The sequence below is a fragment of the Nothoprocta perdicaria genome, unplaced genomic scaffold (assembly GCF_003342845.1).
Source record: "Nothoprocta perdicaria isolate Ctin4 unplaced genomic scaffold, notPer1 scaffold_59, whole genome shotgun sequence".
In the NCBI taxonomy this organism is placed as follows: Eukaryota; Metazoa; Chordata; class Aves; order Tinamiformes; family Tinamidae; genus Nothoprocta; species Nothoprocta perdicaria.
In genome coordinates this window covers 2,711,956-2,725,266 of record NW_020455854.1, presented here as the reverse complement: position 1 = coordinate 2,725,266, position 13,311 = coordinate 2,711,956, and the positions used below count along the sequence as shown (strand labels likewise).

The following is a 13,311-nucleotide window of genomic DNA, read 5'->3' as shown; positions in this document are numbered from 1 at the left end:
TGGTAACCTTTTATAAAAACAGGAATATTGCATCTTGGTGAGCCAAACCTAAGAAATATTTTTTGTTGACAGCTCTTCATATTAACAATAGACATTAGAAACTTCAAAATCTCTCCCCTGATGAGAGACTCTCCATAAAACACTTTTACCTCTGGAGCTAGCAAACTGCTAATATAACAGAAAAGTAAGTCCATATAATGAAAAATGAAAATCAATCTAGCAATATAAGTCTTTGAGCATAAAAACATCAAATGATAACTGGAAGCTTTAATCCATGTTTGCAGTAAAACAATTGCAAAATGGTGCAGAGCAAGCCTCGATGCCAGCGTGCAGACACAGTCCCCTTCTGTAAGTGACCATACCTGGCTGCAAACACCACCATTCATTAACCAAATCAATATGCCTGATGATTTTTCAGCATCATCATATATTGGGTCATAAAGTCCCTGCTCCTGACAAACCAAATGTTTCCTTGACATGCACGCTACCTTATTTATTCCAGATTGTCAGTACAACAGGCATGGGGCATATCTTCTATTGGCAATCAGGTCTTACAATCCCTATTGACGAGACGGACAACAATCCAGTCTCGTAAAAGATTCATGACACAACTTTGCACTCTCTAGCACTTGCTTTCTCATAAAACCAGTGCAAATCCTATCAAAAATTTAGCAGAACCCCTGCCTCATCTGTTTAGGCCTGAAGCTAGTTGCAGGGACAACTCATTAGGGACAAGCTCATTAAAACCAGCCCTGGAGCAAAAGCAGTTTGCAAGTCTCATTTTTATTCACTTTCACCTATCCATTCGAGTTTCTTGTGTTTCCCAGACACAGAGCTTCTAATGATTTTGTACAATAAGCAAGCCTGTTTCCAAACTTGCCCTATGCCCAGGCTTCTGCACACGCAGTTGCTCCCGCCCACCAAAGCTCATCCAGTTCGGTCCATTTGCAAAGCTCAGATAGTTCTGTACTGACGGGCAATATCAGCACATCTAATGCATTCCCTTTTGATCACATTAGCAAAAGGTAGCTAATGTTTAACAACTATCAAAGACGGGCTAAAATCCCAAAGCAAAGAATGTATGTACACAATTAAAGCTAGTAGATGCACGTGTCTCAGAACTCATGTAGGCCTCTCTTCAGTATTTCGTTTGGTATTTTAGTATATGAGACACTTAACATTCCCAAGAACAAAAATGAGAGAAAACAAAACAAAACAAAACAAAACAAAAAAAAAAACAGAAAGCATTTTATTTCTCCCTTTCTCCTTATGGGCTGTGCCACAATAAATATGAAGTACTTTTCTTTCAGGTTGTTTACTTTTGCTGTCATTTGCTTTGGATCCTATGTGAAACAATCCTTGCTCTTGTCATGAGCTCTAACTGGAAGCCTTGCCAATACTATCTTAGATACTCAAGTTAGACACATTAATTATCAGCCCAAATTTCCCACGACTCAAGGGTGAAGCAAAAGTTGCCTTATCCTGCTCTTGCAACAARGCACGACTTGCCAAGGCAAGAGAAGGGAACCTGTGCGCTCGGATCTAGGACCATAGAACCTGTCACTGGTGCCTGCTCTGCACCCTACATGTGAGGAAAGCCTCACAGTGCCCCATTCTCCAAGGTCAGCTTCTCATGGGGTTTTGTAGGAGCTTAATTCTGACAAATGGTATGGTCACATGCATGGCCTCACTATTCCGCTGTGGACATAAGCCCAGGTAACATATAGTCCACCTTAGGAGCCTCTTGCCAAGGGAAGGTAGCAAACAATGGTTGGACAAGGGCCGTGTTCTAATCCTTCTGTAGACTTTCTGAGAAAAAATAACCACTTATATTCTTGTCTAGGTCAGGAGTTAAGTCGAGAGTGTAAACAACTACCTGAGGGAACAAACTCTATTTTTGATCCCCAAGGACAGCACCCAAACTTGTGTATTCACAAGAAGATTAACAACTCCATTCGTTCACATTGCTGGTMCTCTGTGCGCAGCACTACCTACACGTTGACCCAACTCTTACTCCTATCAAGCTCAGTTCTGCTCAGCTGATAGTGGTGCATAACGTCTCAGTCAGTCTGGAGTCCACCACTCATGGATGAAGGCCTGCAGCTTTTCTCAAAATACAAATCCAAAAATGGATAACTTTGCTTTCTTTACTTCTGTGAAAATAATACACTCAGAGAGTCAAAAAGTATGCAATTAATCCAGACTAATGGATCATTTGGGAGATTGTGGGTTAAAAGGTGAATTTTAGTTATGAACTGTGACACTATAAAATCTCTGAAGTCTATCTTTGTAACAAAAAGGTTATTGCCATGAAAACTACTGCACTAATACAATCATTCTACCACACAGCCAAGTACAATGAGCTCACTCATCTTCAACAACATGGGGAAAGTGAAGGAAGGGCATCTTGCTTCTGAAATAAAATCTTATTTGAAAAACATCAATCATGTTTTATGACATGTTTCTTGCTTCTTTGGGCGACAGCTGAAAGCTACAATAACACAGACCAAATTTTGAAACTTGAACTTTCTGAAATAAGGAAACTAAAGAAGAAAACTACTTAAAGCATACAACAAGTTTTACAGAAACCTATCAAGACCACTAGCATCACGTTTCAACATTTCTGAAAAACATTCAAAAGGCCTATTTTTTTCCTATTAGTCTCCCATATATCTATTAATAATTTACCTAGAGACTGAGAACCTGTATATCCCAGAAAACTTGCTGCAGATATAAAATCTTCAGAGATTAGTAAAGACATCACTGCYAAAGCAATGCATTAACATCAAGATTAGTGATGTAGCTTTTCTTATTAGATCTCAAAAAATCATAAAAGAGGTTTAGCAACAAAAGGGCTGAACCTCAAAATGCTTTAACATATAACTAGCTACACATGTAAAAAGGTGAACTTTTTATTTTGGAATATATTCTAAAGTCTTATTGAAACTTTTTCATATCATTTGAAATGCATCTTAGATATAATTCTGCTTTTACATTTACAYATAAGCAGTGCAAGCAAAAGCAGAATGAAAGTGGTTACCACRTGAGTTCATCTTTCTCTGAAGTGTTCTTAGAAAAACAAGCCACTTTTCAGCTTCTGAGTGATCTTTAAAATACAAGCAAATTCCATGTAAAGCATTTGGTGAAGTTATGAATGCATCATACACTTCAGTTGCTGTGTGAGGGGAAAAAATTAAAAAAACAAATAGCTGTCACAGATTTTCATTACTGCAACCCTGACTGTTAATAGTACAATATCAATAAAACTGAAAGATGTAAAATGGCAGTTTGGAGTAGGCAAAGTTTCTTGTCATTATAACTATTAAGTATTTCTCCTGGTGAACTTGCTCTAAGACATCAGCATATTTACAAATATTGGGATCTCTTTTCCTAAAGCTCTCGGAAACACAATTGCATTCAACAAGAAATTAGCATAGCTCCTCTAGGCAAAAGTGCAGTGACTTCATTGAACTTCATTATTAGCACAACCTTCCCTTATTAAAAATTCTAAACAAACAGGTGCTTCCCACCCGGTCTGCTTCTAAAATTGCTTTCTTTCTATTCCCAGGGATACATCAAGAGCAGAGGGAGAATTCATGCAGTATAGATCAGTCAGGCATTGACAGCACATCACACTTTGACAAGCTGCTTGGCTCTGTTTAAAGTCTAAGTTAGGCCTTGGCCCATCAAGGCCATGGCTATTGAATTATTGACAGCCTCTCACTGCGGTGCAAAGGGAAAGAGTGCTATAGCCTCAGCTCAATAAAGATGAAATGGAAACCCTCTCTGAAGCTTCCTTTAGCACGTTAAAGGAGTTTTAACAGTCTGGTTTAAAATTCAGTAAGAGAATACATTAGTCTGATTAGATTTTCACTAGCTAAACAAAAATTTCAGGGTGCTGTGGAGATTTTCAATGAGAGGAAAACTATGTCAAGTGCAAATCTGATATACGCCAGAAAGTTGACTAATGCTGCAAATTTGTTTCAAATCATCCAGCTTCGCGTGTTTAATAACTTTTCTCCACTCCATACCATTATATCGAGTGCGATGAAAGATTTTAGTGTTCCTATAGATCTTCATCGGACTAAAATACAGGCTGACTTCCATAATAGTCACTCCCTGCAGATGCCAATAAACCTGCAGCCAATGCAATGGCCAGTCCGTATTTCCAGTCAGCAAACTATTCACTTCCTATCTCATTGCTTTTCAAGCTATCTAGAGTGCAAAGGGGTGGTGCTGGGGAGTAACTGGATGAGCAATGTCTGATTTAGGGTGTTTGTTTATTTGCTTCAAAAAGCCACAGAAGCAAAACAGATGTGCTCTATGGAGCAAATCGCCGTGCTTCCACAATGAACTGATTTTAATACTAACATTTCTGATTTTCTTACATAATCTCTTTTCTTCTTCAAATTTATACCTGCCAAGCTTTACTTGTATTTTAATAGCTGATGTCAGATAAGCAACATGCAAAAAGTTCCATCTCAGGACTATAATTTTAAACACAATGAGACTCGCATCAACTGTCGCATAGACATGCAGAAAATTATTCCACATGGACTTCTAAAGTGCATCCTAAAAGCTTCAAAGAATGAGTACGTTTTAAAAAGAATTTAAATTGATGATCATGGGTTTTTTTTAAGCAATTTGTCTAATGTGACCCTATACTCATTTCTCCAACATCACTTCCAATATGCTGCCTCCTGTCAAATCAACAAAGAGAGCCTAACAGCACATCTAAATTTGTGTTCATTTGCCTTCTGCAGGATTATCTTTGCCACGTCAAGCATTATAAGTAAATCAAAGATGCTTCTCAGGGGCTGTAAGAGTAGGGCTAATCTCCAGACAAATATTTAGAAGGCAGCTTAGCCTGTTCTGGCTTTAATCGTTTCCAACTGATTTGACTTATTCTAATTACAGCCTTTATGTTATAAAAGTCATTTTTATGTTGCTGAGGCGCAGTTTCACTGCAAATACATGAAGTTTTGCTGAGTTTCTGTTCCCATGTCGATTATGGAAATRGTACTCTCTAGCATTCCTCTAATTAGAAAAACACACTGCACAGAGCATCAACAATTYGTAACATTAATAACAGAGTGACAGTGTCCTTTTGTGTGCCTTTAAATAATTTCTCAAAATATGACACCACAAAGCCACCACTTCCCACTTGGGCACCATACTAGGAACAGTTTTCACATTTTTGCATATTACACTTATTCACACACAGAACTGCAACTTCGAAGATGATGTGTAGTCATATAATCCAACAGAATAAGATAATTAAACTCCTAGATTGTTTCTGGTCAGGTGCTCTCCCAGCCTGTGAATCTGGAAAATTCAAACATTCAKACACAAAGCAAATTAAACATATCCTTTGACAAATCAGACAGCCTGGCTGTTTGTTACTTTTAGCACTTCCTATGCTATCATTTTCCATAACGAACAGACGGCTGAGGCAATGCAATTTTACTTCGCATCAACTCACAGTCTTTTCTTGCTGTTTAATGAAGATCTCACTGTGTTACCCTAATGCTGTGGACAACGGAGATGGAGGTGGAGGAGTCAGAGAACATGTAGCATATGTTTCTCCCAGTTTCAACATACTGCTAAATAAATGCCTCTCTTTATCAGAAAAGGCCTTTTCATGTAAAGTCAAAGCTGATTTCTGAAAATAAATAAATAAAAGGATGTAAACGAATGGAGTCACATGTAAAATGTTCTATGAACCTACATAACAACTCTAAATACAGTTACCTTCCTCATACAGAAATAATCAATATTAATACCTTAAGAGGATGAGAAAAACAAATAGAAAACCAAAACACTAACAACCTGATATGTGTTTTTTTTTTTTTTTTCCAGTATGGAAAAGATGCTTTTAGGTTCCAAAGAGAAGGAAAGGGCAAATTTAAGGTTCTATGTTGGATATAAGCACATATAAGAATTTACACTTATATTCTTATATACACTATATATATACATACACTTATATATAAGAATATATACTTATATAACCAATAACTTATATTGGTTAACTGTGACTGGTTAAACTAGGKTGTTTAGAATACTATAGAAAATGTATGTTACAAGTAGAAAGTAGACCAATTGGACAGAATAGAATGACGTAGAACTAGCGTAGAAAAAAAGGAGACAAAATTCATAATTCATTCATAATTCAATGCTCATTTGCATTGAAATATCTGTCACTGAGCACATGTTACACCAATTCGTCAAAGACTGCTGGCTCTCATTACAGACTAAATTTCTTTGGGTTTAAATCAACAAATTTCTCATGTGTTTGTTTCCCAGCGATTCAAGACACTTCTCTTCAGGTCATCACAGATGTAAAAACCATTTGGTTTATTCTGTCAGTTGAAATCTGACTTATGCTCCTAATGCCCTGTTACATTTAGGAAGCTTTCAGTGGATAAAACTGAAGAATATTTTTTCCTCATAGATTCTACATTGCCTACTTTCTAAAATTTGCTGTAACCTAAATGGTAACCATAGAAGTTCTGCAGGAAAGCAGAAATGCTTACTTTTTCCTATTCTACCTATAGAAAAACAAAGAATTATTATTACTGTAACATCTGAAACTAAGCAGCTTTCACAAGATATTAAAAGCAGACAGCATTTTTAGGTGCATTTATCTCCCACTTTGATAGCCTGCTGCAAACTGATGTCTTCTAGTACTCTAAGGAAATAAATACAGCAATGACATGAAATTTAGCTCTCAGTGCCTTTGCGAACAGAATATTCTTATGATTATACATTTTTTTCTGTCTTCTTAGACCAGKCCTTCATAAGGTAACTCCTTCTTTACAATAGACTGTGTTAAACCTAAAGAGTAGAAACCTAAAGAGTAAATATATTTTCTTTCTTGTCTCTCTTTCTTTACTGAAAACATAGTATACTTTGAGGTAAAAATGGACTGTCAGCTGGGAAAAGACAATTTTCCCTCTCCCCAGGGGATTCTGTATATGATTTAGATGGAAATTCAAAATTCATAAAAGTATTTGGACATCTGAGTAGAAAATTTGGCAAAAATGAGAGGTGCTAAACAGGTAAGCAGCTACATTTCTTAAAAAAGAAAAGTTCCATAAATCGTTAAGATATTACATTTTGTAGCTTATGTCAACATGTATCTGAAGTCAATGAAGACAGAGATGCTTTGTGAAAAGCACCTCATCCCTCCCATCCCCGTAATCTGGTCCCTGCCTCTGAAACTTGTGGCCCCACTGAGGCTTTCTGGCCATGACTGACTGGCCACAGGTTGGCGGGGACCCTAAAGAAAACAAAAGTGGCGGAAACTATTCAGTTACTCATAAAAATACTCACAGGTTTATGAGTAAAGCCACCTTGGTTGCTTTTCTTGTGCTTAATGCCATAGTTGAGAGATCAGCTCGCAGGAGAGGGGACTGTTTCTGAAGGGCCCTCTTGCTTGACCTGAGCCTAGCCTTCGTGCATGGGTGAACAGGATGGAATTAGGACTTGGGTAAAAATAACCCCAAAGAAAATGGCTTAGTTTAACCCCGATGAGTTTCATGATTTGCTTCAATGAGCAGCTGCCCCCACTTACCCTGGGGGCAGCGCTACTTGCCCTCCTTGCAGGGTGACCTTATTCCCTCCTTGGAGATGGGGGCATGGATCCATATCCCCCTCATCCTGCAGCAGCAGCCAGGCAGGAACAGGGCAGGACAGGGAGCAACCAACGAAGATTCAGTGGTCCCTTGTGGGGCTCTTTTGAGAGCAGGACAGAAGAGGCGCAAAGATACCGTGACTTGATATATTTTTAAGGATGTGCTGCAAAAAGCAGTAATTCTCTAAAAGCTGATTAGAAAAAAATACTCCAGTTTTATCGGGAATATCAGCTTTTCCCTCAGTCCCATCATTATGGAATCATTAAAGCCCTCCCTCCTCACCTCTGAAGCTGAGGGAGCTACTGTTTTACACGGAGAGCAATGCAACGGTGTCTCTGCTAAGGCATCGSCACTGCAGGTTCAGCACAGCCAAGGCCTCAGCAATAGAGCTGCCCGTTACAGGGGGATTTTTTTTAAGCTTTATTTTGTTAGAAATAAGGCCCTAAGATAGCTGACACCCAAGTCCTATCAGGAACATTAAGGTCACCCCTCATTTTTTTTTTGTTACCTGTATTATTCATGATACTTCAGGAGAAACAGTTTAGCATCACTCTTGGAGACCACACCAAATTTTCTCAGCTGGAAAGCAAAAGACCAGTCTCTTCTTCCCTCCCACCCACCTCACCAGATTTCACACTTTCACACTGATGATGCACTGAAAGACAAGTCAGAGGAAGTGTATGTCACCACGAAACATCTCGGGAATGTAGAGTGCTGCAGACGTGACCAGTGCTCTGCTTAGCCCATGGGTTTCTGTGGTCTTGCCTATGATGCAAGCGCAACCTGCAGCCTCCTGTGCAGCCCCTGTCCCTCTTCTCCTTYACATACCTGGGTTTCATCTCCAGAGGCAGCAGGAGAGGGTGATTGTAGGTCCTAAGGTCTAGACACAGACTCAGGATGTGGCCTCTCTGTGTACCTGGATTTAAGAAGCCACAATCTAAATGAAATGTGGGATACCACAGCACACCAGGAAAATGCTGTGCTACCTCAGACCAGGTGCAAGGGGAGAGGCTTCACAGGACAAGGACACATTCTGCAATGGCCAATCCAGGACTCATCCCTGGGTAATACACACAAGCTGTTACTTCTAAACACACTCAGATTTCGTTCATTTTGCACATTTTTCCCCCACCTTAACTAGCSTCACTAACAGTCTGTAAGGATCCCAATTCCAAAGCGGTGATTTTGTATGTACTTTTAAAAGTGCTGCTACTTTTCCATTAAAAACCTGTTACTTCCAAGAAAAGGAAGATGAAGAGAAAGGAGGTCGATACAAAGCTGCCAAACAGGCCTGTTAGCATGATATAAAATTCTACTTTTTGGATAAATCCATTTTATTAAGTTTAAAAAACCTCAAGATACTGCTTTAGCAAAAGCTCCTGAGATTAAAAGTTTATGGGTTTTTTTTTGTTTTTGTTTTCCTGCCTGCATAACTGTGAATCTATTTGATAAAAAAGACATGAAAACATAACTAATTCAGCAGCATTTCAGAAAACCAAAGGGCCTACATTCTTTATAAAAATGCCACAGAAGAATAGGAATTGGAAGCTGATGCTCAGCATCCCTTAGCAAAGGAACTGGCAGTATTTCCCCTTCCCACTAAGGCACACTTCTTACAAAATTAAACCAAACTCCATCAGAAAGGCCTGCAGCTTAAAGAGCCTGGCTCCAGGCAATGTGGAACAGCAACAGGACACACATGTCGGGTTTCTGCATCTAGCACCTTCCAAAAATATTCAAAACAATTTACCTACATTTCTGAAAGGTTCTTTTCTTATACTCTTGTAATACCAGAAATCCAACAGTTAATATACAATATTGTAATTGTATATTATTATAATACAATTCAGTTTCTCAGTTCCCAAGCACAGAAGACAACTGATAAATGTCCTTAGATGGCTTCCTCATGCAAAATTCAGGGTGCCTTTCCCTGGAGTTGGGAAAAAATGGTATATGAAAAAGCGGCTAAAGACAACACATAGACAAGACAGAGAATAATGCAGCTCCTGCCTGACAAAAATCTCCTACTAAATGGAATCCAATGCAGATTTCATCTACAACCCAGGTTTCCCAACAATCCCACCTGGGGCTACCAAGGATTTGAGAGACCATTAGGACTTGGGGTCTGGCATCTTTTCTTTAACAGTTCTTGATTATAATTACAGTTGTAATGGGCAGCTCTGCTTTAGTCAGACAGGACAACAACAATATATGAAACAAACAATAAAAACTATTGTTTTGGAGTAACGTGATGTGGACATTGTTCCTGTCCTATCTGCCATTGCTGGGCRATCAAGAGGAGGCAAAAGCCAAAGCCTTGGCATTAGGATTTACCCAGACCTTCTAATTTTCCTCAAGAAAAAAACAGAAGTCTGAGCTTGAAAATACCATTCTGCCACACAGCTAAGTCACCTTTACTGTTTATAAGGAAAATGTTATTTGCGGAGGTATCTACAAATACATGGTAGGCTTGAGACAAATTCAGATGCTATGACGCTCTGCCTCTACATTTTTTATCTGGAAGAACAGGAAGATGCATTTATTCAACCATGTATACATAGGTGTATCTATACCGTATGTCAAATATGGTCAAATAAATTCCCTTYTAAGAGCAGTAAATTTTGTGCAGTTTTACTTGTTATTGTCCCATAGGATCAAATGAAATAGGGAAACAGGTGTTGTTTTTGAGGTTGCTCTAAGTCTCTATGGCATGTGCCAGGTGAGTGAGAGCCTAACACTTGGCTATAGATGTTTTCCTCCATTTTAGCATGCATTTCACTTTATTAATGCATGTTAAAACACAAAACTTTTTCATACTATATAATCTAGATCATACTAGTCAAAATATATTTAGTGTTCTTAAATTGTATTAGCACCAAAATGAACCCCAAGAACAGAAAGGAGGAAGTTATATTGATAAACAGGGTATATGATAAACAGGGTATAATGATAATGCAAACTTTATATGCCTGTAAACGCCAGCTCTTGGGCACCTTACATCTAATACATTAAGAAGATTTGCCAGTTAACTGCCACCTTTGGATTTCTGCACTTGAACTTGTTATCTTAACTGGGGCAGACCCTGCAATATAAACATACCTGCAATATCTAGCCCCTTGGTAAGACTCTATAGAGCCAAGAAACTGCCTTTAGATTATCCCTTATGTGCCTTGTGTCTGACACACGCTGTATATCTCAGAAAAAGAACATTTATTCACTGACCTCAAAAATCAAACCCAAGTCGGCCTGCTGTTGGATACTTCTGAAGTTGTAAGTCACTAGAGAGGATTTTAAAATCCAGTATTATAGTTGCTATAAAAAAAAAGAATAATAATTCTATCACTAAAGTACACAACAATACTAAGTATGTAAATTAAAGGTTACTCAAGCTAAGAAATGTGAAATTCAGACTGAAGAATCTGTATCTCATACCAACAAAATAATATCTGCTAAGTAATTCTGAGACTTTTGACAGGTGGGTTAAAATAAAGTAGTACTGAATATTACACCAATTTTTACTCAGGCCCTTCATACACTATTGTAACAGATACTTGGTAAAGTTGACTCTTCATCTGCAGCCCTTCCTTGGCATTGTTCTCCCTTATAGGTGCAGAACGTTGTCACTTGAAATGCTTTACATCAGTCACCTGTCACCAGCACTGCAATCAAAGTGACATCTTCAGAATGGGGGGTCTGCTTGCACCCGGATGCAGGGACACAAAACTCTCTAATATTAATCGAAGTCACATGTATCTACTGCYAAGAGGTGAGACCTGTTACTTTCATTATTTTGCTTTAATCTTCGAGTATTTTGCTTTCCACTTTTGTTCCCTAATTTTAAAAACGCTCATTGTKATGTTTTCAAAGGAGTACCAGATAACATTAAAATAGTGCTAGAAGCTGAACACTGTTATTAGATAAAAGTGGCTCTAATGCATTAGGAGGTGTTGAGTTAATAGGAAAACAGCTTTGATTCACTAGCCTCTGTCTAACATGCCACTACAACAGAAGTAAAAAGGCAGTGGGCAACTCCCCTCTAATCACCTCCTGTTAGCTGCAACTATAGGCAAATTGCTAGTGAGGATTAAGTGGGGAGACTATCACAGGATCAGTGTCAAGCAGAAAAAAGACTCAATTTGTGAGCAATCATGACTCCCTAATCACTTCCCCAAGAGCTTTAGGAATCGCTGACTGTAGTCGGCACAAGTGTGGCCACATCATATGTACAGATAACCTGAAATAATAAGCAGCTTCCTTTACCATGAGATATATGATTACGCTACTTTTTTTTAGGGAAATTTGTGTGTATACACACACACACACACATATGGAATGGTTAAGGAGATAGAGAATACAGCAAATAAGGGCCTAAAAATATATTCTGTATACTAATCCTGTATATTTCTGATATTTCTGAAATTTAGATGTATGGCTGATGACCCCATGAATGCACACCRAGTTAAGCTAAAACTTGGAGGGTTTAAAGACAGTGATACAAACAGAAATCTATCCCTGATGTATATATACGTATATACATAAAGAAAAAAGAATATACTACAGCAATACTGCTCCACATATGAACAGGAACAGAGAAGCGGATGATTATATACCTTCAGGCAGTTATTAGTGCATTATTCCTTACTGATAAATTTATTTTCAGTTACTTTCTTAGTGACTTCCCTTTACACAAAGCCAAAAACTGAGAAGTATTTGTAAAAGTCATTTGCTCTTTTAAATAATAAAAATACAAATTGAAAACACCTAGATAAACACCTAATATTCAATCTGAAAATTATCTCATCAATAGTGTTTTTGTATATGTACCACAATGTATTATAACAAACAATGAAATCATGCATTAGATTATAAAACTCAGTAAAGACTACATGCGCTAGCTGCAAAACACCTGGTAGGTGGCCCAATAAATGAGAACATTTTAGAGATCACAAGGTTTCATTCTACCTTTGTAGTCTGAGTTGCAAAGCAGATGGTTCTAATGCTCAATCAAAAATGAGATTTCTCACTGTGGCTTTACATGACCTAATTTCTTGATATCAGAAAGAACAAAATTAATGAATATTCAGTTATGCTAAAAAAAGACTGTTTTTAGCATAATATATCTTTCGAAGCTCCTACCGTACTAATTGTCAAAATAAAATAAGGCATTGCTCGATACAGACACATTGGGCKTTTAGTGAGAGCAGAGGGAAAAAAACAGCATAAGCAAATGTCAAAATGAGACTGAACTCATAAAAGCACTTACTGTTTTCTTGTTTAAACATGTYTCATCATTAAATGGGAGCAATTCCCTTATAAAATTCAAGGCGAAAGACCTTTTTAAGAACAAAGTGAACTGTTACCAATACCCCTTTACAAACAATAAGCTTCAACAGTTGTGGCGTTTCTACTGAAGTGCAAGCTGCAGTGCTCGTGCATCTCAAAATGTGGCATCACCAGCATCAGAGCAGGAAAAAGGAATAAAAAACCCCACACAATTAGGGCTCTGTAATCAATCAATGCCACTTCCTGCTACCGAGGTACCGATAATCTTACAAGCATTAAAGCAGCATCCAACCAGCCCCCCCGAACGCCGCCTCGGGTTTGCCTTCCTCCCAGCCTCCAACTGCACCCGGCATCATTATAATGACATTACCAACTACCTTCGTGGAACTAA

The 13,311-nt window shown here is 38.2% G+C and overlaps 1 protein-coding gene across 10 annotated transcripts in view; it reads right to left on the bottom strand.

The window, feature by feature from the left end:
• The window catches only part of RBFOX1 (RNA binding fox-1 homolog 1), a 691,795-nt gene that overhangs the window by 155,944 nt on the left and 522,540 nt on the right, over window positions 1–13,311 (bottom strand). The window contains exon 1 of one of the 10 annotated variants that reach the window (XM_026049091.1): window positions 10,860–10,875. The exons of the other annotated variants lie outside the window; for them this stretch is intronic. The gene's annotated coding sequence lies outside the window, so the exon portion shown is untranslated. Of the gene's footprint in view, window positions 1–10,859; window positions 10,876–13,311 lie in introns of those variants that run through there. 10 annotated transcript variants of the gene reach the window in all.